The sequence below is a fragment of the Amphiprion ocellaris genome, chromosome 19 (assembly GCF_022539595.1).
Source record: "Amphiprion ocellaris isolate individual 3 ecotype Okinawa chromosome 19, ASM2253959v1, whole genome shotgun sequence".
Classification (NCBI taxonomy): Eukaryota; Metazoa; Chordata; class Actinopteri; family Pomacentridae; genus Amphiprion; species Amphiprion ocellaris.
In genome coordinates, this window is record NC_072784.1 from 14,458,925 (window position 1) to 14,484,561 (window position 25,637).

Sequence of the window (25,637 nt, forward strand, 5' to 3'; positions counted from 1 at the left end):
GCAGAATATCAGCACTCAAGTCAGATTGGGAGTGCCAGTGTATGTGTGTGTGCATGCGGGTTGTCTGTATGTCTTCCCTGCTGACTCCACCACCTGTTCCAGACAATGTCAACCAGACTCATTTATCTCTCAACAGGACTCAGTGCAAACACACACAAGCAGGCTCGTGAGCACAAACACACAACCACATATTCACACACACATACACTAATTACTAAGTAATTTCCGACAGACTGGATTGACTGACTTGCAGTTTTTCACCTGCATGCTGCACCATCTAATCAAACAGTAACAGCTGGTTGGCTATAGCCTGGTTGAGAGCATACTCTGACTGGTTAATGAGTTAGCTGGTTCACAATTATACGATAAAACTGTCTCATGAAGAGAAGTGTAACGCCAATTCGAGTGGGGAAAAAATAATCTAGAGTGGTCCTTGATGGCTAGAATCAATAGAGTGTTCAAGTGTGAAGGGTTCTACTGAGTGATCAAGGCCCCTGCAGTAAAGGTCCAATTAATTTAGCCATTAACAATGTTATACGACGGCCTGTTCTTCTTGGATTAACATGAAATTCTCCCAGGTGATTCATAAGTACAAGAGGAGCATTGCATTGAGAAACATCCACTCATCAAGCTTAAAGGTCCCATACTTGGCTCGCTTTCAGCAAATTAATTAAAGTTTCACTTGTACCCAGAATGTGTCTTTGAATTTGTCAGCATAAAATACTGCAAAGACAGTAAATGTAACCATGACTATGTACCTTCTGGTTTCGTTCTGCTCTAAATGGGCTGATTCACTGTGTGCAGCTTTAAATACAGCCGATGACATCCCTTTCAGGAAGAAAACTCTCTCTGTGTCTGGGATTGGCAAAACAGCTGACCACATGGCAGCTGCCTGAGACATAAAATGTCAAAACAGAACTTTCTATTACTTGTGATGTTCTTTGTGAAGATAATTTTACATAGAAATAAAGCTGAAGTCACAGCACAGTCGCTGTTTCTAACTCGTGTTTGGGGAATTTTTCAGATGGTGTTGCAGTTCTGAAATCACGAGTTTAGTGGTGCAGAGCTGCAGATTGGAAATGACTGAAGTGGTTGCAAGTTAACATGACGCTTTAATAGGCTGTGTTTCAGTTACTATTTTATACTAGTTCCGTTGTCTGACAACAGAAACAGCAAAATATGTAAATGAAAACACCTTCGTTGGGAATTTGACTATATTAGAATGCAGTATGTGTGAGCACAGGGAGCAGGAGAGAAGCAAACCAATGAAAAAGGCTAATAGTCGTGTTTAAGTAACATATTCAGTCCTTGTTTACTGGTTTCAAATTGCTCAAAAAGTTTCCACTATCTCTGAACATCCCAAAGTTATCAAATCAAATCAAATTGTCAGAGCTAACGGTAATATTAGCCACATTAGCCACACAGGCATACTAATATTTAGAATTTTTCCACTGATGTGCAATAGAAAGCGAGAGTGTAAGGTTCACCCTATAGGTACATGGCAATTTCAACGTGAAAATGCTAAACATTTCATTCATTTTGTGTCTTGTGACATAAAAATTGACAAAGGGGCATATAAACCAGATAGACAAAGGTTGATTTGTATTAGAGAGACACTTTAAAAAAAAAATCATTTTAGTTGTGGCAAAAAGCTAAGCTGGTGTCTTGACTGTGTCCTGGCAACTTACGATGATAAATTGTGCAGGATTACAAAGCGAGAAGGTTGTGTTCATTTGTTGTCTTTAGTTGTGTAAGGATTTCAGAACTTGCACAATGCATGAGTTCAAAAGCATCCAGCTGATGACCCACTGAACTTCTCAAATCAAGGTTATTAGTATGAATGCTTTGTACATGACTTTAAATTCTCCAGGCAGCCTCCTTTTAATTACCTGGAGTACAGTTTCACTGAATCTGTTAGGCTTCTGTGACAAATGGTCTTCTTTCTGAGTAACATTAAAATAAAGCAAACCACGCTGAAGATCTACTTCAACCACTCGCCGCACTTCAGTAGCGCATTTCAAAGCTTGATATACTGATCTGTATTTGCATATGGATGTGGTGCATGTGGGAGTCAAATGTGCTCATGCTTCACAAATGAAAAATGACTGGAAATAATGTGCAACAACTTTGGACAATACAATTGAACAGTTGCTGGCTCAACATAATATCTTAAGTGCTGTCTACTTCAAACTTTGAAGTTGCTTAAACAAGGAATGATTGATGAGATGTTCAGGTTTGCAGATGGCACATTATCACCATTTTGGCTTCAGTCTATTAAATGAACATAACTGACTGTGATATTGGCACTGAAAAAGCTATGTTCATGTCGAGGAAATCTCTTGGTTTCAACTTGGGTATATCTGACATTACAACACCTTATTTCACTCAATCTAATTTTTGGTGACACAGCTGTCTAAACTGTGCGCACTGTGGTAACTTTGTGGAGACTAGAGGCTTCTCTGTGCCCAGCCGCCCAGCGAGCTTCTACGGTAGCTTGTGTGTGATGCATTTAAGGAACATTGGTAAATTGTAGTGTCTATTGTAAGCAGATGTTCAGCAAGTGAGGCATCTTGGTTACAAGTTCATTTATATTTTGCCTTGGGGAGATGCATTGAATTAAGATAAAGAATACCGTAGGTCTAACTTTGATGTAAACAACTGTACATTAGCAGGAGTGTAGAAAAGTTACTGCAGGACCATTTATTTACATGTGAAATTGCAATACTAAAAATCAATGAATAACTGCTATAAATAAACACAATCTCAGTAGTGATAAAAATAATCCTGTTTAGTATTTCGAATATTATAGTGTAACACTGGTAAATGGTGTTGTCTTCATAGTAGCATTGCCTGCTAAGGCTATTGAGTATGTGTTGTAATCACATTTTCTCTGTTCTACGTTTTGGCAGCCATAGGGTCACTACATTGCTGTAGCCAAGGAGTAACAAATCCTACAGCTAAATATGAATATTACCATGTTCTTTTGATTCTAGGAATCTCCAAAGCCCAACCACAGCAATTTATGATTGATAGGTATTTGCAGAGAGCAAAGCCTGATTCTTTTTTACACAGTTGTCTCACAAGTATGTAAAAGAAGCCACAAAAATGGCTGTTTTATCTGCCACTGGGCATTAGGCTTTGTCATGGTGCCCCGTTACTAGGTAAGCTCCTGAAAATCCTAGCTTCCTCTGGTCATTTCAGCATTAAACAGTAGAGACTCCACCTGGTGGTGCAACAGGATGTTTTGACTAATCTGCAATACTTGAAGTTTGTATTATCTAGGAAATGAGTACTGCGTTGCGAGAAGATACTAAATATGAAATGACTTGGATTGGAGAAAAACAAAACAAAAACTTGATTGGTACATCCCAGTTTCATTCTGTATGTTTTTAATGGCAGTTGAATACACATTTGGCAATAACAATATATAACTATAATATGTATGTATAACTCTGTTTGTAAAACTGTGCATATAAATGTTGTACTCTACAAAGGTAACTTTTATTCTGTACTTCAGACTTAACCTACTATTTACACACCATTTCAAGTATGATAAATGTGATACAGTGGGTTGTAAAAGTAGAAAAATAAAATTTAAAGATGTTCTTTTCTTATAGATCACATCATTAGAGCAGATTTCATTACACTATCAAACTGTTTACCTGCACTGTGCATAATTACATCCAGTAAAGAGACAGCTGCCAGCAGCTAAATAAAAGGATAATCTCAGTTCCTCTGTTTTCTTTGCTGACACCTTTTAAATTGCTTGTTGTCAAGAAAAAGGCCAAAAATCCCCAGAACATCCCTGCAAAGTGACCTTGCTGTTAAAGCCTCAGCAAGAGAGGCTGACACCCAAAAATACACAAAAAAAAAAAAAAAATAGCCAGGTTCCCTCCTCATCCATCCATCCCCATTCAACCACCTGCCCGCCTATTCGTCCGATGCCACATCCATCCACCTATTCAACTCGCACAAAAAGACTCCTGGAAAAGGAGGAGAAGCACATACAATAGAGAAGTGCGTGGCAAGCAGGAAATTGAATGTCAAGGAGCCTTGTTTGCTCCTGATGGAGGTTTGAGGGTTAGCCTGAAGGGGACAGAAAGACAGAGAGACAGAGGGAAAGATAATAAAAGAGAAGAGTAAGAAAAGGGGGAAGATATAGGGATAATAAAAGGCTGGGAGAATACAGATGCAGAGATACCAAGCGACAGACGGACAGAGAATAGAGAGAAGCCATCACATAGGATAGGGTGGGAGTGTGAGCGGGCTATTGGGATGTACAGCTGGAGATGGCCTCTCATAGTAGCAGTTCATTTCTGGCACAGAAATGACAGGGACAGTGAGACGAAAATGTGAGTTTTGCAAAGAAAGGCGCGTTGAGAGTATCCCTGTGTGTGCGAGACAGTCTGGTTTCCACAGCTGGCTCTATTAATCACACCCCAGGGAGATGCAGGTCCGACTGACTGACATGCATCCATTTCCTGCTCGCAAATACGCCCGCATTCGCAGGACGAACAGACAGGCAGCAGCATTCATAAAAACACTGATTAGCAACACAGAAAAGCTTGGGAGAAACGGGAGCCGCTGTTTATGAGGGAAGAGAAAACAGCAGAGGAGGGAGACAGACGGACGGACAAAGACAGAGGGCAGAGGACAGAAGTTCAGTGAGCTGAAGTTGGAATGAAAAATGGCTTTAGGAGAGGAGGAGGAGGAGGGGGAGGAGGAGAGAAGGGAGAGTTCAGAGCTGTGTCCTGAGTACCCACTGAAAAAATAAACAAGAGCTGAAAAGCGAATTGGAAGGGAAGCCAGCGAGCCCGGTCAATGTATTTCGGTATAAATAGCCCAATTAGTATGGCGGAGCCGTCGCTGGGCTCTCAGACGCAGCGTGGCAGAGCCGGTCTAATTACTGGCTAACTTGACCAATTATTCCACTGTTTAACCAGGCAGAAACTAAATCGCAGCACCTGGTTATTTAGACACACTGGCTGCCCTGACAGTCTTCACGCCATTAGCTGTCATCTCCAGTCATTGTCAACCTCGTCCTCCTCGCATCTTCTCCTCCAAAACTTTCCTTCTCATACTGGGACACTTGATGTCAGTTTATGGCATGCAGTCAACTGAACGGTTTACATTAAAACGACTGATTTTTATACAGGTTTGTCTCCAGTATTTCATTGCAGTTGGCAGGCGGCTTTGTGATGCGACCATCAGAGGTTCATTCACCTGGTTTATCACTTCATAACAAGAAGGTAAAATACTGTCCTTCCAGGAAAACAGCAGCAATAATCATTTCAGTAATTGCATTCCACTAACAAAGCCCTCTAGTAATTATTAGAAAGCAGCTGTGGAAATTGTGGCTCTGATCCGTCAAGAGCACCAAAATGAAACTGTAAATCCTCATCTTTAGCATTTCCAATTTAAGAAACTGACTTGTTCTTTCAGTTGTCATTTGAAACCATTTCAGAAAACGATGTCAACTTGTAGATAGTGGCCTTAGATCAGAGAAGATCACAATAGCTATTTTGATCAATGGCACAAAACACGCTATTTCCACACAAAAGAGGCAATAAATTGTTAGATGCTTACATTTTGTCAGATTTAGCCATCCAAACCAGGTAAACAAAAAAAAAAAAAACACCATAGCTTTGTGTTTAGGGGTTGCATGGCTATATTTTAACCCAAAACTACAATGACTGTTTCATGTCTTCTAAGAATAAGTCCAGTTGCTTTTTACAAAAACGCAGAGTACTAAACCCTGATCTTTTCCTAAACCTTTGCTGCCTACACTTAGCAAAGTAGTTTTGTAACATCAACTGAAGCAAACGGAAGGAAAAACAAGACAAAACAGAGTCTGAACACACCACAGAAGGGCTGTGCATGTTGTTTGAACCCCAGTCTCCAGGGGGAAACTGGTTAATTCCATCCCGGATGTGGACTTTACTGCTGTTTTTATGTATAAAGCAAAAGAAACTCAAGTCTCAGAATTATCAAATGAAATTAAAAGTGTGACCATCACACAGAAGAAGGTTTACATCTTGGGTCAGACGCACCCTGTGATGTGTATCTGAGACTGAAGCCTTTGTAATTTGCTAATTGTATCGTTTTTAATGCGATTTCAATTTGAAAATGATAATAAAAATTACCTTTTTTATGATGTGTGACCATAAAATTACACTGTTGTACTGCATTTAAATGAATTATTTTACAAGTATTTGCCGGTATTATCCCCATTTTAGCATGCTATATTATTCCACTATTTTTTTAAATGTATTTTTTTTGTAAATTTTCACTATTTGTACATGACTGTTTTAGTAGTGTGTGTACACAATAAATGTGGGTGATTTTTTCACACTGTGAAAACAAAATTTAGTGATAGCCTCTTTGGCTACCATCTATTTATGTTAAACATCTTTCGACAATCAATAACTTTCTGGGTTACAGTTGATCTCTAATCACATCATAGCACAAGTGTGGTACATAAATAGAGTCAAAAAAGAGACCCAAGGCACTCATGGGAAATGGGGTTCCACCAGACTTTGACTTTCTGATGTGGTCAATAGCTGCAGATAAAGAGTTTCATGTTCACTGTCATGCTATATATAAGCTGTCACTTGGACTAATTCTGCCTTTCTTGCCGTACTGCAACAGATTAAACTTTACCAATGACTCAGCACAGGGTGTGCTTCATTTTTTGAGGTCACAAGAGACAAAGCAGTTTTTCCACACCAATCCGAGAGGGTTTGTTTTACAGCAGCACAAGAGAAAATATAAAAAGGATCATCAGAAATATTAGGATTCGTCCTGTGGATGCAAAATTAGATGACATATTTATAAGACACTAAGATCTGTTTTTCAGATACCAAGTAATGGGGTGACCTGATAGCCGAGCGGCGACGACGCAAACCACATGAGTGTTGATGCCTCGAGCAGCGAGTCCCCAGTTTGGATACCATTTCACTGTATACTCTCTCTTCACCTTAGTTCCCTTGTCTCTCCACTGTCCCCGTCTATAAACTGTGCATCTCATGTCCTAGTTTGTACATCCTCAATTACTCTCCTCTTGTCTTACTTCCAATTTACTGTGAGATCGACTAATTGAGATCTATCACTTTGTCTCCTGCAGTTACGTCTGCTGTTCTTCGTGTTTGCAATCTTTGACTGTTCTGCCACTTTAAAGCACACTAAGGTCTAACTCCATTACTAGTTATTGTTTTCCAAGAACTGTTTTCTGTGGCTGCTTCCTCCCCTGCGAAATAAGCCAATTTCCAAATTTGTGGTGCTTTTTGTTTAGTTTTTGCAGACTATGTTTCTGCTAGACAGACGTGTCTGTCAGTTACAGCAGATTGTTAAAGTTAATCTGACTTTAGAAAGATGTTAGGGTGCTACAGATAACGTTAGCTGCTGGCTAAGAGGCACAACAAACCCCTTAGTGATCGTCTATCGCCGTCAGTAAAGTCCCGGTTACGCTGACACCAACAAGTACATTATTCAGGAATTTTCAATGCAACTGGCAAACTGGGCATGTTTGTGGAAAATTGCAATGTTTAATACAACTTCAACTGTGTCCACTAACAGTTGCACTAATTCACCGGAGCTTCTTTGTTCTGCAAATGCACTCATCTTTCCCCACCTGTAAACAGTAGCTTTCAGTGTTGACTGACTGTTACCTGAGAAATGTAACCAATCAGACGGTGCTGTGGGCGGGACATTGACAACAAAGTCACTACAAAGAGAGAGAGCCAAAGTAGTGCTTTTAATGTATTTTATCGGTATCACCAAATGACAATAACGATATCAATAATTGGAAAAATGGAGAATATCAGCCCCTATAGTCAGCCAAGCTGAAAATCGGCTGATCCCTAGTTGTGGGTCACAAATGAGTACTACACAAATAAAAGTGGCATAGAATATTATTGAATGATCCGTATAATATAGACATTTGTCAGTCTTGCTCCTGACAAAAGACTTCATCATGGATACATCGAGGATACATCTGCGTATCCTCACTCAGAACTCCTCCAGCAAAACTCCTTGATCCTCAAGATGCATTTTAGGATTGAGATGTACTTTGTGATGATTGCACCAAGATTGAATTTCAGGTCAGGAGGACAAAGGAGGCTGAAATTAGTGCCAAAAAACGCCTGAATACAAACAATAATATAGAAAAAAATAAACAAAATAATGTATAAAATGTTGGTGAATGGTGAAGCCACAATGAAGTTTTGAGGGTCACTGAAGTCATTAAAAATAAACATCCATGGCAAACTTGTCGTCAGTCCAGCCAGCAGTGATGAAGATATGAAAGTGCTAAATTTACCAACCAACCAGCTGAATGACTGGCTGGCTTTTATTTCTTACCCGAGAGTTTTAACGAGGATAATGACGGTGATGACAGCAGAAACACATTCTGTATACAACCTTAGGTAAAGAATAACAGTAATGAAGAATCATTGCCACTGTATCGCCACAATCATCATTTGTTTTGGTAATTAAGTTCCCAAGATAAGTACTTACTAAAGCACTTGCCTTCCAGTTAGTTCCTCAGACATCAAGATGGATCTGTAGTAAGCTGCCTCAAAACCCTCCAGGCAACACAGAGTTAATATTGAGTTTCGTTACCCAGATGATTTATTCATAATGCATCAATCTTTTTCTGCCTGTTTATGTGTTTGTTTATGGATTTACGGTGTGTTGCCATGCGTGAAATAGTTTGAAAAAGAAAAAAAAATCAAATCAAATGAAATTCATTAAGTTATGGAACACTTGTTCTTTTACCTCCCAAGCCTCATTTTCTCTGCGCGTTCGGAAACACATAAACACGAGCAGAGATCATAAGGCGAACGGACAGACGCATTCAAACACGCACCACAGCAAAGTGAACACACTTTCATACGACACGACACCGTTCGCTGCAGCTGCACGAGCTCACGCAGAAAATCAAAGGGCTTTTTCTTTTCTGGGGCTAATTTCCTTCTTTCTTCCTTCACGTTGTTAATTTTGCAACAGATCATTTGCATGAACACTGTTTGAATTTGAACATAACATAGTTTTACTGACCTGATTTGGGGTAGCTTCACTTCTAATCCGAGGTGGCTGCTGCTGACTTCATGGCTAACTAACTGGCACTCAGTGTGAGTGTAAATCTCTACTGCAGCTATGCAATTGTCAAAATACATCAGTCCCACCTGTCACCTTCTTCCAAACCCCCTTACCACACATTTTCATAACTATATTTCAAATCCGACACATGGTGTTGAAATTTGAGTAACTTTTAAGCATTCCGACTAAATATTGGATCATTAAGGAAGCTGTTCTGCCATTAAACACTTTCTTTGTTTTATATATTATTATATATAATCGCAATAAGCGACTGTTTAATTGAGATGCATTTTTGCAATCGAGGGCCAGTTTTTCCACAGAACTTTGCCCGATTTTATTAACTTTCTGCCAGTCTTCTGAGGAATAAACAAACTGACAGAATAAATGCTCCAACTCTGTAGGCAGAGTCTGACATTAAGTTTCAGAAACGGTTGCCAGGTTGGCAAAGAGCGGTTGCCAGAATAGTAGCTCTATTTGCATTGTTTATAATTGGAGCGATACTGCCCAGTGTAATTATAATTCAAGAAGAAAAACTGATACAGACATCGGTTGAACACATTTTACACAACAAAGACTTCATTTTTAATCTTCTGTGTCTCACAAACACAAAGGCAAAAATACCTGCCATTGTGACTCAGCTTTATTAGTCAAACAAAAACAACACAGAGGGACTAGTGTTTGCTGAATGCATTTCTAATTCTGTATTTGCAAGGTCAAGTCTTTTGCAGCAACTCAGGAAAGGCTGACAACAGTTCCTCATTTGAAGAGATGCATTAAATTTCATTAAAAACACAACCTGAGTTAGTGTATTCAGATTCTGCATCTGCTGCAGCCCACTTTCACTATTCTGATTTTATTCAATGTTTTTTAATAAATCCACCCTCTACTTCTGTTCACTAGATCTCTGTTGCTCCCATTGATTTGATGAAATTATTATTTGTCTTTCAGTAACACGTCTACTGTCGTGTGGGTTACATTCTGTTTTTGACAGGTTTTGACTGGATTATTTAACCCCAAACTTTCCTCTCTAGCAGAGCCGCACAATATTATATAGTTTCAGCATCCACACTACAACATTTTTTCTGCTTCGTGCAAAAAGAGAACTCGCATAGTTTCCATTTTCCATGTCTAATCTACAAGAGAAGTCTGTCTAATAGAGCATAAGTTACTCTATTAATGGAATATTAATCACAGTCACAACTTTAGCGTCTCAATCAACAGCCCTATTGATGCTTCAAATTGTCCACAAATAGACAACAGCGCGTGCAGATAAATTTATTTGATTACTCTGTAAATCTGATATAAGAGCACCTTATTTCAGTCTTTTGAAAGTGATTTTTGGTGAGAAACTGAGCAGAGGCTAGAAGCTTCCCTGTACACAGCCACCCATCTAGCATCAATCGTAGCCTGCATGTGAGGCGTTTGGGGAACATTAGTAAATTGTAGCGTCTATCAATAAATAGCTGTTTTGTCTGTGAAGTGTTTTGGCTAAAATTTTATTCATATTTTGCCTCTCTGAGACACTCTGAAGTCAGATGAAGAAAGCTTTTAGTCTGATTTTCATGCAGTTTTGTACATTAGCAGGGCTGTAGCACAACATGGACATGAAAGCAGCCTCTGTTTATTTAAATGTCAAAGTGAAAGGAATATTGTGGTATAAATATTCACACTAAATAGGTTTGTTGTGATCTCAGCATTCACGAAAATAATCATGATGATATTTATTCTGTCCTGACAGAATACCACCTGTATTTCCACACAGATAGTGAACAAAAAAGAGAGACCCAGCAGGCTGAGGTTGAGTTGTGTTTACTGAATCTCCTTAGCTTTTTATATTATTGTAAAACTGCAACACAAATTAAAAGTGCAATATGTTACAAATAAATAAAATATGTAAGCACTCATCTTTTACAGGTTTTACATCAGGTAATTGTTAACTTTACAGTGTCAACCAAACAAACACACACCATTTTCACAGGAAAATGCACTCACACCAAGGTAGACATAGCATAAACACAGCAATAGAGATGTGTATTTATATAAACATCATAAATGAGGCTCCACAAGAAATTAAATTAGCCTTGGCAGCTTAACTAGCGACATGCTAGCAGTTAGCCTCACGGTTAGCCTTAGCATAGTTAGCATGGTTTCTAAACTTAAAATAAAGGCCAAAAAACACCACATTGAAGCTCACAGTGTCTTCAAACAAGTTAAATACATCTTTGCTTGAATGTGCAATAACCCAGAAAGACCACCAATTGGACACTAACATTTCTCAGTTAATGACAAGAGTCAGAACAATATTTTTGGCCATAACTGTGCAGCTAAGTCATTTGCATGAAAATTTCAGCTACAGAAAGGACGACGTTGACCAGATACTTAAGTTTCTTGCACCTGTTGCACATCACAAGAGGCAATATGACTGCCAGAAAGCTCCAAAGCAGATGCTTTTGCCAGTGTTACATCATATGAGAAAGCTCCCAAATGGTTTGCACTTGTCATAGTAAAAAAATCCTCATGCATAATTTTTGGAAGATGCTCTTCCCTACAAAGTTACCCCATTGATTTCAGATTCAGATCATTTCTTTTCAACTAGAGTTACTCAAAAATGAAATATTGTAATGTCAGCATTCTCCAGCAGGGTGCAGCCCTATTGCCTGTTCTAACATCTGGCTGTGTAAATCTGTGCAACAGCAGCACTCTTACTCTACAGTGAAAGCATTGCTGGAAATGAAAAGTGTTTCCTAACATTACTTCAGGGCTGACAATGATCCAAATCTGGCTGCCTGGGGCAATTGCAAAACATACTGTTGAGCTCTACGTAGACAGCGACCGAAACATAACTACTGAAACATTAACCAATTAACACATAATTTCTAGCAAAGTAGAAAATATGACAAATGCCTTCCATCATTTACAAAATTAACTGTATTCTGTTCGTAATCAAATGCCATATTAATCTGCGGATTCACTGCTACTTGTGTTGTTGCTGCTTGGATGGAATAAAATAAAAGTGTTTTAAAAAACATTAGAAATTTATTACAACTTCATTAAAGGGAACGGCACAGACTGTGCAGAACTGCATTATGGCTTCATTGTGGACTTCATTATCTGTTATTTGCATATTTAATAGAAATTTGATTGCAATTTAACCTGAATCAAATGTCAAAGGCAAATACTGCACATTATTTGCTGAACTTCAAAGGCACAGCAAGGTGGAACTGTGTTGTCTGAGAGATGAGTCAAATAATGAAGTGACCAGTAACTGCAGTATTTTCATTAAAAACCACACAAATACACACACAGGCACATTTCATCTGCAACAGCCTAATAGATCTGTCATCTTTAAACTTGTCGTTTGAACCCCCGAGCACAAAACTCATCACCAGCTTTTTATAATGCATGACTCGCCCTCCGCTCTCCAGCCAGCCAGAGTAAACAGGCTTGATGTCACAGAGCCAGTGAGCAGCTCTCCTACTCCCTCTCCTTTTCTTATTCATTCCCTGTGTCCACTTTTAGATCTTATTGCTCACAAAAATCAAAAACACTCAGAGCACTGACAACATATTGGATACAGCCTGATACAGGAGTCGGAGTTAGCAGCCCTCTGGCAGCTTCAGCAGGTAACTGAACTGATTAAAACCCAGAGTAAGAGCAAAATCTGATGCAGCCGTGACACCATTAAACAAACGTAGCCCCAAATCCCGGAGCTATTAAACAAAAGTCAAAAATAAACACTTCATTCAGAGGAAGGCAACAGCGAAAATCTTCCTTAATTAGAAGCTATTCACTTCATCCAAGCTGATGATTATTGGTTTTCAGACTCCTGATTCAACCCAAAAGGAGGTAATAGAAGCTCTTACATTTACTGCCAGCCTTGTATTTGGTGGGTTGGTGCACAAGATGAGTTTTATATTTCTGGTTCGTTTGTGGAAAACCGAAGAAGAAAATAAACCTGCCACCAAAAAACTCTGTTCAGTTTAAACTTTGTCTTTGATGTAACTTGTGGTTTCTGGCTCTGTATGGCAGGTTTCATTGTCAGTTGTTTAACCCTCCTGTTGTCCTGCGGGTCAAAATAGACCCGTTTTCAAGTTTGAAAATGTGGGGAAAAAAATATATTCTCACAGTGAAACTTCTGATGTCCACATTTTCATTATTTTTGGGAAATCTTTGAACATTTTTTGGTGGAAAAAAAAATGTTAAAAATGTTTCTTAAGAACATTCACAAAAAAATCAACCAAAATCCAGCGAATTTCGCTGGATTTTTCTGTGAATGTTCTGAAAGAAAATATTAGAAGTTTTACTGATATATTTGTAATCACTTTAGATATTTTTAGGATTTTCTTTGGAAGAGTTTTACTCATTTTTTGAAAATATTTACAAGAATTTTCTTGCCAAATTTGGAGGATTTTTTTTTTTTAATTTAAGGGAAACTTTTAAGGAATTATTGGAATTTTCTTCCTGAAGGTTTTGCAAATTATCAGAAATTTGGGGAATTTTTTTGCTGAATTTTTGGATTTTTTTCAGACAAAGAAACAATATTTTTTGGTGCCCGTAAATGAAGACAACAGGAGGGTTAATTTGCACTTTCATTGAGGGGCAGTTGCTCATAATTGTGTTTTTGTTGTTCTACTGACAAGATACAAAGTATTACTAACATGCAGGCTCTGCATGTGCACAAGAAAATGAGCAAGGAAAAGAAAAAAAAACACTGAAAAGGAAGATTCAGTTGCAAAAACAGCTGCAGCTTCAGTTGTCCGCAATGTCTGCAAGTTGTTGCGCACCAAAGAAAACAGCACAATAATTTATCTGACCATTTAAAATCAGCACCACAAGAGCTTCTCGAGTGAAAAAGCCCCAATTCTGAGTGCCATCCCAATCAGAAGACTATTTTGGATGCCTTCGTGAGTGTTACACCATATGCAAAAGGTTATGAACGGCAGAAAGAAATCACTGATGCGATAACTTTTCACCTCGCAAAGAACATGATGCCAATTAATACAGTTACCAAAGAGGGTTTTAAAAACATCAACAAGCAGGATGCAAAACCATCAAGCACCCATTTTTCTCATATAGCCATTCGAGAGCTGTGTGAAAAACAGAAAAATAGAGTTGTCATGTGCAGCTACAACATTCTTGTGTTCCAGCTGGACAATAGAGCCCTACTCTACACAAGTCTGACAATCCACTTCATTAATGAGAACTAACAACTGACATGACGCCGTTTGCAAACTGCATTTTTCATACAAGAGGGAACATCGCAGTGATGATGAGAGGAGCTGTTTGAGGCTTTGATGAGACACGTCCAGTCTGTAAAACAACAAAGTGGTGAACACGGTACAAGGCTGCAGCTCTGAACAAGTGGACGACAGAATGGAGTGCGTCGGCCACAGACTGCAGCTTCCAGTTTGTGGGTCATTCCAGAATTGGAGGACATTTGGGCTTCAAAACTTTGGAAAAATAAACCTTCTCTTTTAGAAATTGTTATGAAAATAGGAAGAATAGAAGAGAGGACATAGCTTTACTCGACCCATTCTTTTGAAAAACTGTTTGAGGATGTAAATTCCAGCGTATCGTGATCCACTGTTTTTGTCTTCTTCTACCAGCTAAAAAGGGTATGCTAACAGGGTTGTTGTGGAACACACATTCAATGTATAACAATTATTATTTAAAATATTATGTTAATTAAAAAAATGTTCTACAATTACAAGAGACATCAATGAAAAAAAGGAGATTTAAATTCCGTTTTAACTGTTTCATTTGAGATCCAATTTGGTCATTAGTGGGGTGGGACAAGACACAAATGGCATTTTAGGGGGAACTCCAGACTTATTTGGCATTTTAAAAATATTTTCAAATATTCTTTTCTCCCAGTTTTTTTTAGATGTAGTCTCAGGACAAGTAAATTTACACAACAATTACATGTTTTAGTATTTTGTACAAGGATTATTTGAAATTTGATGGGGAGGACGTAAAACGTCCTCCAATTCTGGAATGACCCATGTACATTCCACTCATGCTGTAATACATTTTGCAGAAAAATTCAATAACAGAATGTCAATATTTTTCAGTATTGTGCAGGCCTGGTTGTAACCCACTGAACTATTAGCAAGTTTCTGAGTGGTTTTTGGTTCTGTCACATTTTTTCTCACTGAGGGCTCATTTTTCACTACAATTTAAAGTTCTGCTCTTCTAGTGACACAGCTCAAACAGATTAGTAGTAGCAAGAACTCAAAGATGCTTGTCGTGCAGTATAACACAGTCTTAACTGTCATACACTATTAAAAAAATAGAGTACAATGTCTTTGATCATTCATTTCACATGAGTGATAAAAGCTAAAATCAGCATGGACAACATTTTTCCACGTGTCCACAGGTGTTACCAAAACTGGAAGAATAAATGGTGACTTTACATATTATAGATATTCAACTACTTGCATTTTTAATTTGCTTCCATACAAATTTCCTTGTACTCTGTGTTAGCAAAGCCTGCAGTTCAACCAAGTTCAGCTGAATAGTTTCTGAATTTTTATCATGTGACTGTCAGTCGCAGGCGAATCACTCGTAGCTTCTCAGATGCGGCAAGGAGCGTAGATTTTTTCGTTTTTCACCAAATCTGATTAGCGTACAGTTTATTTATGGTGAATTTTTAAACCAAGCACTTACAGTATAATGATTTGGATGAAATATCACAATTTTAAGCTCGGATTCGGATAATTTTTCGGATGAAACCAAAAGTTGCACATAAGAAGCTCAAGGTGTGTCAGATTTTCTGCACATTTTTTAAAGATATTTTACTACTTACATTTTGTATGTGATTGGGTACTTCTCTCTCTCTCTCTGCTCTTTGAAAACACAGTCTGCATTTTATTATAAATGTTTTTGAATTTTTGTTTTATGACTGTTGGTTAAAATGATGAAATATCTCTATTTTTGGCTTAGATTTGGTTATTATTTCCGCACAAAACAACACATCACAGAAGAGTCGTTCAAGAACTATTGAAAAGTTGAACAATCTATATTTTTCTTGTTTTTACAGTTTGGGAATCTGATAAATGGTTTGATTTTATTAAAGATAACACACCCTCGAGTTCTCTGCTGCACAGTAAACCGACACAACAGTTGCTCCTCTTTTGCACTTCTGACCAAGTAAACCTGTGGCATTAACCAGACTGTAGTGATTGTTCAGCCACATTGGTTCTCCGGTCACATCGGCCCACCACTGTATGTATCCATTCATGTGTGGCGGCGGTCACTTCAGCGACTGTGTGCAGGGACCCAGCCGTGTGAATTTGAATGGATCGGCCCACAGACAGGCACATTGACACAGAGGTATTTGGGTGAATCTGCACAGACAGAGGCATATTTCATGCATGATTTGAAGTGAAGCTACTGAACCAGCATTGTGGACTGGGCTCAGCCAACTTTGTTCTTACACGTGCACACACACACATGCAGACACACACTCAGTAGCACCACTGGCAGCTAACACGAGCCTCTGTGAGCAGCGGCCATTTGGGTCTCTTTTTAAGTAGTTTTGTTTTCTCTGCTGGAAGATCACAGACATTAAACTGATAGCTTTGAGACTCTGATGCCCAATCTAAAGTGCTTGAAGGAAATGTTTGGACAAAGAAAATAAATAAATAAGCTGTCCAAAAACAAAAAAAAAGTTGCCTGTTTGTTCAATTTCTGCTGTCTTTACCCAGGGAAAGGCAAAGGGCTTTTGATGAGATATAAAAGAAAGTTGATGTTGGTGTTGCAGAAGCAGTATCAATTAAAAGGATCCACTGTGGCTCAAAAACGGCTGCCAACATTAACAACCTATCATAGTAAAAAGAGGGAGGATCAAGCACTGCACTGTTTGCCTCTAGGCTTTGATTGGGTATTTCCATCCTAATGATCCAATACTACACTGCAAAAAAAAAAAAAAACTGTAAAAAAAAAAAAATGCATAAATCTGGCAGCAAGGTTACCAGAAAAAACATGTAAAAAAAATTATGGAATACCGCAACATTCAAAAACTGTAAAAAAAATAAATTAAAAAAATTAAAAAATAAATAAATAAATAAATAAATAATAATAATAATAATAATAATAATAATAACTGCACATCATTGCACTTTTAAACTTTATTTTTATTTTTTCTGTTAAAAAAATTTTTCACCCTTGTATATATTGTAAATAAAGCTGCTGTAACAATGTAAATTTCCCCTGGAGTGGGGAGAAATAAAGAACTTTATCTTTATCTTTATCTTATCTTTAATAAAATAATTAATTAAATTAAAGCAAATATTTGTAAAATAGTATTTTTTGCTTTTGATTCACATATGTCACAAATAGTGTAATTTTACACATTTTAAAATAACATTACTTTTTGTAAAAATATATATTTTATGTGGACTTTTTTCAAAGTCAAAATGTAAATTCATACTTTTGAAGTGATCTTACAAATTATTATCTGTAATTTCATTGAAAAGTTTATGTAAAATAACAGTGAAAAAATATTTACCATTTTTCAGTCCTAATATACAGAATTTTTCTGTAAAATAATTGCAAAAATCTGGAAAATAAAGTTTTCTCCTGATTTAACTATAGTAATAAGAGTGTCATTTACAATTTATGATAATATAGATCTTTGATGTGGACTTTACAGTTTTGTCCAGTACTTTTTATGGTTAATGGGAAAGTAATATCGTTTTGTATTTTATTTCACTGGATATTATTAAAAACTGATAAAATAACAGTTATAAATATTTCTTCATATCTGTAAAATAACCATATTTTGCTTAAATACAGTTAAATAATAATACTTAAAAATACAGTAAAAACAAGAAAAGCACTCAGAGAGTGCAGTACTCCACCAAATCTGTTCAGTCATTGTATCATTTCCAACGGATAAGTCCTGATAGGTCTGCAGCGGTAGATTTTTAGTAGGATTGCAATCGTGATCATCAGCAGGCAGCTGACGTAGCGTTCACTTGTTGTCATAGTTACAGTGACACCATGCCGCTATCTTGCAATGATACAGAAATCTTTAAAAAATCCGTTGAACCAGACTGTAAGCCGCACGACTGCCAAAATCTAATCACTTGGTCCTTGTGTCATTTCTGACCTTCCCCTCCAAATCCGTTATTCTGTTTTTGAGTAATGTTGCGCACAGACAGATTCACAGACAAACGTACGTCACATAACTCTGCCGCGTTCCTTGATGGAGCAAAAATGATGTCATTTTATAGTAAAACACTGTAAAAGACTAAAATACTATTTGTAAAAGTGCAGCTTTCTTTGATATGGACATTATTTACAGTTTTGGGTTCTTTTTTTTTTTTTAGTCAAAGGCAAATATCTGTAAAATAATATTTTCACATGAAATACAGTAAAAAATTTGTAATTTTACAGTCAAACTTTGTTGAGAATCAAATTATTATTTGTGAAAACATTATTTTTTTTACATAGACATTATTTACAGCGCTAATTTTTCTTTAACATGGAAATTAACATTTTTGTTTGTGATTTTGCTGGTTATTATCAGCAATTTGACAATAAGGGGAAAAATCTTTAAAATAATGTGAAACTACTTCAAAAAAACTACAAATACAAACTTGTTCACTCATGCATCCTCGTCTCTTTACACAACAAAACAATGTCTTTCACTTCATTTCTCACTTATGGAGGAAATCTTTGGCTCCCCCTTTTTGCCTAACTGAGCCCAAATCTCTTTCCCCCTTCGTCTCTTCCCACCTCTGCCTCTTTATCCTGCACAGGGCTGCTGATGTGTGTGCGTTGTTCAGTGTGCAGGGAGAGCAGCTGGAGCATCTGCAGTCTTCTCCTCTGACAGCAGCACAGCATATGGCAGGGCCCAGTGAAGGATGGGTGCTGTCACCCGGCAAAGTGCTTACCCACCGACAGGAGAGGCGAATCGCACTAACACCATGAGGAAGAGGAGGAAACAGCTGAACATCAGCACCCCGCTCATTTATTCTCCCACCGCCACCTCGCCATAGGAGGGGCGCAGCGCCGGAGCCTCGAAGAAAGGACTTCCGAGCAGCTAGCCAGTCACAAGACATTACAGTAAATCACGTCAAATATGGCCAATCTGCAGAAGATAGACCACTCCAGAGGAAAACATCGGGTCAATCTTTCAGTGTAGACGTGCAGGCGCTGATCCTCACAAACGCACTCATCGCCCTTTGATGTCTCACATAGAAGTCCATGAGAAACCGTGACTGGTGACCGCAAAGGATGTCCTGCAGGCTCACACTGCTGTTTCTTATTTTGTCTAAATTATTTCTCTGAACGCCAAACAGTTTCTGGCTGTTTTGTGCTCCATCGCACGTTTTTATTCACTGCAATATAAAGTCATGCAGCTCTATGGAAACAACATGAGTATTGCAAGAAGCAGAGAGATTTTTAGAATGTCTTGACAAAGTTATAATGCCAGAGAAAAGCAACTAGAGTTACATTTCTTTGATTATTTACGCTACAAAAGTGTAAAAACCTGGACTCAACATGTCCAGTATCTTTCCTAGTGGCCACAGGTATTACTGGGAAAACAGTGGCTCTACATATAGACATTTTATAAACGAACTTTTAAAATTAGTTCACTTTGCAACTTTGTCTCTGCCTGTAACGTCCACCAAGTTCAACTGAAAAGCTAGTGAACTTTTGACTATTGGTTACAGCTGAGTTACTAATGGCTTCTCAGTGGTGCTGAGGGGTGCAGAATTTTTAGTTTTTTAGTAAATTTATAATGAGACATATCAAAAAAGTGATCTTAGGGAAATATCACAATTTAAAACTTTTATTTGGTTAAGTTTTCCATCCGAATAGCATAACGCAGATGAGTACTTCAAAAATTGTCCAACGATTCTCTCTGTTATTATAGTTTCTCACTGTGATAAATGGTGGAATTATGCTGATTTTTAAAAATATATAATGCCTTTCAAATCCACTGATGAGTTTGGGGGTTCTCAAAATGTAGATTTAAGCTAAGGACTTGAACGACATCTCCAACTTGTGTGTACTTTTTAAGACAAAGTAAAATGAAAAATACAGATTCTTACCTCTAATGCCTCTTTGTTAACTGTTCAGTTACCTCTTGATATTTTTTAAATATACCACTAAGATATAGGAATGCTGTCCTAGTAAATCCTGGCTTTTACTAAACACGAGCTCTGGCTGGAGGTCCTTAAGTGTCACACAAGTTATTGTCATGGTGCTCATTGTGAGCTAAACCGTCACAATGCTCTCTGCTTTCCAACACTAAACTGGCTCTAGTCTGACTAAACGCCTTCTTGGGTCGCCAAGTATCGAAGACTAAGAGGCTCCATCTTGGGTTACCTGGACAAACAGGTTCTGCAGCTCATCTACAAAACATTTTCTGACATGTGTGTGGAGAGCGCAGTTTTTTACCATGCTTTGGAGCTTGTGGAGCCCCAGTACATCCTATCCTCTTGAGACCACATTTCAGACAGTGCCTTGCGGGAGCTTTTCAGAAAGGTTCATGATCACTTATGCAAATTTGATTTGGAGTAACTTCAGTTATCATATCTTCACACGACCCAATTTCACCATCAGCTAGAGGACACTAACCCTACAACTAGCACAGTCATTTGGCCAATACACTGTTTACAGTTCCAAAGAATGTGGTATGGTCTCATAATTTCTCATTCCTCTTGATCATAAACACAGGTGAGGAAAGCAGAGATGCAAGTTATCGTCTTCATGTCCTTATCTTATCTCTACGGCTCTTTATTTTTGCTAAATTTATTAAGTCCCCAGCATTTATGATGTATCCAATCAAACCATAAGGATCTTATTTAAATTCCGCCAGCAATTAAATCCCCTCCACATATTCTGTTTCAGTCTGAAAGACATCACATTGCTGCAGATAAAGATGCGCCAACTTGTCTAATAAACCCACTTTTTTTTTCTTTTCTCATGGCTCTTCCCAGTGATGTTTACAGAACCTGAAAAAATCCCCAAGTGAAAACTTCATCTCTTCCTTCTTGGTTAATTTATGTCTAGATCAGACAGCAGCCAAATATGCAGTACTTCTCAATTTCACAAGTGTTTGCTGCGTGAATGGAAGGACAGTAAAATCAATGCCAATTCAGTCTTTATCAACAGCCATTCTTCTTCTGCTTACTCTCTGGTGAATTGTGGTGATTGTTGCAGGGACAAAATATTCAGCCTGATCGTGGATGAAAAAACAAAAATCAATGGGTTCCAGTTTGGCTCATAAACGTGAATGCTTCTTTTAAAGCTGATATTACAGATTAAATTAGATGAATGACATGTTTTTCTTTTCAGAATTAGATCGTCCTTTCAAATAATGACAGCTATAATGAAACTGGCTACAGTTTTGTCAATATCAAAATCGTTGCATGTACCACAAAACATACCTTTATTAAGAGTCAACTAGTCACTGGCCACCTTGTGGAATCAAACTGTAATTGAGCAGCAATGTCAACAACAGGACTTTTGACCAGGAGACCTGAGGTTCAACTCCCACATGGAACCATTACTCTTAGATTTCAGATTTATTCACTTGTTGTTTACTTTCAGTTTTGCTTATTATTTTTTTTTTAAGCATAGGTAGCAAAAATACATGGTTAGGTTTGGGAAAATATCAGGGTTTGGGTTAATACACAACTGTTTCACACCCTGTTTGAAGCTTCTCCATTTTCACAGGCGAGAAAAAATACTTTAACCAAGAAGACCATTATTCAAGTGTTGCATGGGACCATTTTTCCCAGATTTAAGCTTCATAAAGTCTTTCGTTTAGTTAACGTTTTGTTAAAGATCTTGGTACTTGTTCCACAAAGGGCCATTATTCATAGACTTAAGTTTCATTAAGTCGTTTGCACTCCAAAAGGTTTGTTAAGGACTTTCATCCACGAGGCCAGGGATCACATCCCATGCAAAGCCACTATTCTTAGATTTAAGCCTAATTTCTGCTCATTGTTTGGTTAGGTTTATGTGAAAAAACTATGTTTTTGGAAATATCACAGTTTGCTTGAAATTTTCTCAATGCTAACTTCTTGTTACGAGCTTGGTTAAGTTTAGGTTCCAACATTACATGCTTAGGTTTAGGAAAATATCACGGTTTGGGCTAAAAGTCGACTCTTTCACAAACAAGTTTGAAGCTTCTTCTCCATTTTAATACGTCAGCAAATGTACCTTTATCCTGGAGATCAGGATTCACATTCCATGTGGGACCATTAATCTCACATTTAAGTCGCTTGAAGTCTTTCATTTAACAAAAGTTTCATAGGTACTTGAATCAAAGAGGCCTGGGTACTTCTCCCACATAGTGCCATTATTCTTAGACTATAGTTTTAAGTTTTCCAAGTAACAAAAAAAATCATTAAGGACATTCAGTAGACAAGGGGTTGTGTCCCATGTGGAACCACTATTCTTCGATTCAAGTTTCATTTTTGGTCATTGTTTGGTTAGGTTTATGAGCCAAAACTATGTGATTAAGTTTAAGTATATGTCACACTCTGGTTGAGACTTTCCCAATTACAACTACTTGTTTAGAAGCTTGGTTAAATTTAGATACCAAAGTTACTTGATTAGGTTGCAGAAAGTAATGCAATAAAACTTCAAATTTGGCTCTTTCACAGCTTCTCCTCCATTTTCTAGGTTACCAGATTGGTCCTTATACCTAAGATTTGATAAGGGTTTTGTTTAACAAAAGTTTCATTCAGATCTTTCAACCAGGAAACTGTCAGTCGCATCCCATGTGGGATTATTATTTTTCGGCTCCAGTTTACTTTTGACTCATTATTTACATTCGGTTTTCATTGCTATTTGCTACAAGCTTGGTTTAGGTACCAACATTACTTGGTTAGGTTTAGGAAAGTAACACAATTTGGGTTAAAGTAGGACCCTTTCACAACATATTTACTGGCTCCCTAACATTTTCTGGGTTACCAGAGCGGTTAGCTGAAAAGTAGCAATAGTAAAGTAATAAAAAAAAGGTAAATATATGTCATTTTAAACGTATTTGTGAATTCAGAATGCAGTTAAGTAGTTGTATAGGAAGATTATTTTTAGGAGACAGATGTGTTGTGTAAATCCCTGAAACAGAGTAATGTTCTGTGTCAAACAGAGGATATCATAGTCCATCTTGTACATTGCTCCTGAAGCCACAGCAGACCATGGAGGCAGAAGACAGACTCCTCTGTGAAATAAACCCAATGTGTCCAGCAGCAGTAGCTCTCTGGCTCTACTTCTGACTGACTAAAGGTGGACCACTGTGTTCCTTTGCCTTCACGAGCCAATTTAAGATGACTGACAGTAACTTCACCATAAACTCCTTCCTCCCAAAACAACCCCTTCTTTTCCCTTTAGTCAATCAAAACAGACTTCCACTGTAGTAACTCTCACATTGTCAGTCAAGACAACTCTGCCTGCAGGCAAATCGCAACAGCCTAAAATTGTCGAGATTTCTTGAAGAAGCCACAGGGCGTCACACGTGTGTGTCTGCTATTACTCAGGAAAAGTTTAAGCATTTGCATTATCTATAGCCTGAACAGCGAGGTAGCAATGGTTTGACCTTAAAGCTAGAGGTTACCTGCGGTGCTGACGGCGAAAGAGTGAGAGGATTACCCTCCAATTACCTCTGCGTCTCATTAGAAGAAGAAGGAGAAAAGACAAAAAAGAAGATCTTATCCTGATGAAAACATTCTCTTTCATACTAAATTCAATCCTGGCCTTTTGTTTTTACCCCGTATCATCTTTATTAGTCATCTTTACCAGCTCCGCATCCCTGCAGCTCGATGCCACCCAGTGTGCCCACTTTTTTCTGAGAAGGCCTTTCCTTCAATCTTTTCTCACGGTGTCTCCTTTCCCTTCCTTCCTTTTTTTTTTTTATCTCTCACTGTCCCTCTTGCTCTCTTTTGACAGCCAACGCAGCACCTTTAATGGGAGCTATCTCCTCATTAAATACCTGCAGGTGTCTGCAGTGCTTTGGCAGGGATGGAGAGGGAAAAAGAGAGAGAGACCGAGACAAAGAAAGACACAAAGAATAAGAAGGAGAAAGAGCGAGTAGCGGCTGGTGTTGTTTAGGGCCTCTCTGACATGACACATAGCCAGATTTCCTGTGCTAAATCTGAATTACTAATGTCTCTGGAGGCAACTGAACCGAGCGCAGGGACCAAGGGTCATAAGGAGAGGTTGAGCCAGTATCCCCCCTCCAACAGCGATCTGGCTTCTCCTCATAGCCTTTTTGCCCCTTTGACACCCAACTACACAAGCTGAAAGAAATAAAGGAGATGAAGGAGGGCAAAGAGGGAGGAAAAGCGGCAAAGCAGAGCAGAGGGGAGAGCCAAGGGACATGGAAGAGAGGTGAAGGTAGAGCAGAGGGGAGGAAAAAGTAAGAAACCGATGCTCAAAGTGGGAGGCAGCGGGACATGAAAAGGAAAAATGAGGAGAGTGGGTTTGAATGAGAGATAAGATGGAGGGGGAAAAGAGGAAAAGTGGAAGAGATGAGAGAAGAGAGAAGAGGAAGAGAGCTGGGCTTTGGGGCGATGGGGCTCTCTCAGATGCAGGACGGGACCATCTGGACGAATGCGGCGCCAGGTCTCTGACAGTAAACACTGGGCATCGCTTTCACATGGAAAAGGACCAGGAAAAGAGATTCAAACACCCGTTCCACACTTTCTTACCATCAGCCACCCGCCGTACCCCACCCAATAACCAGCCCTGCCAACTGTCCTGCCCACGTGTTGGTGGAAAACACAACCAGACCTCGATATTGGCAGTTTCATCACTGCTGCACAAAACATCCCACTTCCAGACTGCCCTTTTTCTATAGCACACTGCCTTCCAGTATGTTTTAGAATTCATTTTCAAACATTTTTGCTTTCTCTGAGAATATAAACTCTGTATGCGTCTCGGGTCATCTGTGGGCATGCTGCTAAATGCTTCCAGAGTTGGTAGATACACAGAGATGTCCATTGGATCTGTGAGTATTTTTCAAAAACTAGAATTGCAGCCTTGCAGGTTGAATGCCTCCGACAGCCAGTCAAGCTGCAGTTTACATCCACGTCTGTCCAGACTCATGAAATATATGTAGCGAAGACTTTGAAGGATCTGAATAAAGCCGATTCTGACAGAACATAAACTTGTAGCCATGACAGCAGACAATGCTTCAAGTATTGATTTTTCTGCAAAGAAACTGCAAAATCTGAAACGTGCCTTCCTCACATATTTTCTCAGCCGAGCAGCAGGCAAAGTTTATGCAGTTTCAAGGTGAAGTTTAGTGTCAAATATTCAGTATTGAGCCAAAAAGTGGTCAAAATCTCTCCTTCTGTTCTTGAGTTGTGGAGTTTAATAATGGTCAGAAAGATGTTTTTGCAGAACATTATGATGTCGCAGTGAAGTAGGGCTACATGCATGTTTTTTTAAACTTTACATCTGTTTGCTTCGCTCCTGCTCTCTGTGCTCACATATCCTGTATTTTATTACAGTGAAATACCCAATAAAGCTGTTCTCATTGACATATTTTTTTCTTTCTGTTGTCAGAGAAA

General features: G+C 38.4%; 1 protein-coding gene across 3 annotated transcripts in view; it reads right to left on the minus strand.

The window, feature by feature from the left end:
- The window catches only part of spop (speckle type BTB/POZ protein), a 130,453-nt gene that overhangs the window by 22,854 nt on the left and 81,962 nt on the right, over nucleotides 1-25,637 (minus strand). The window lies entirely within an intron of this gene.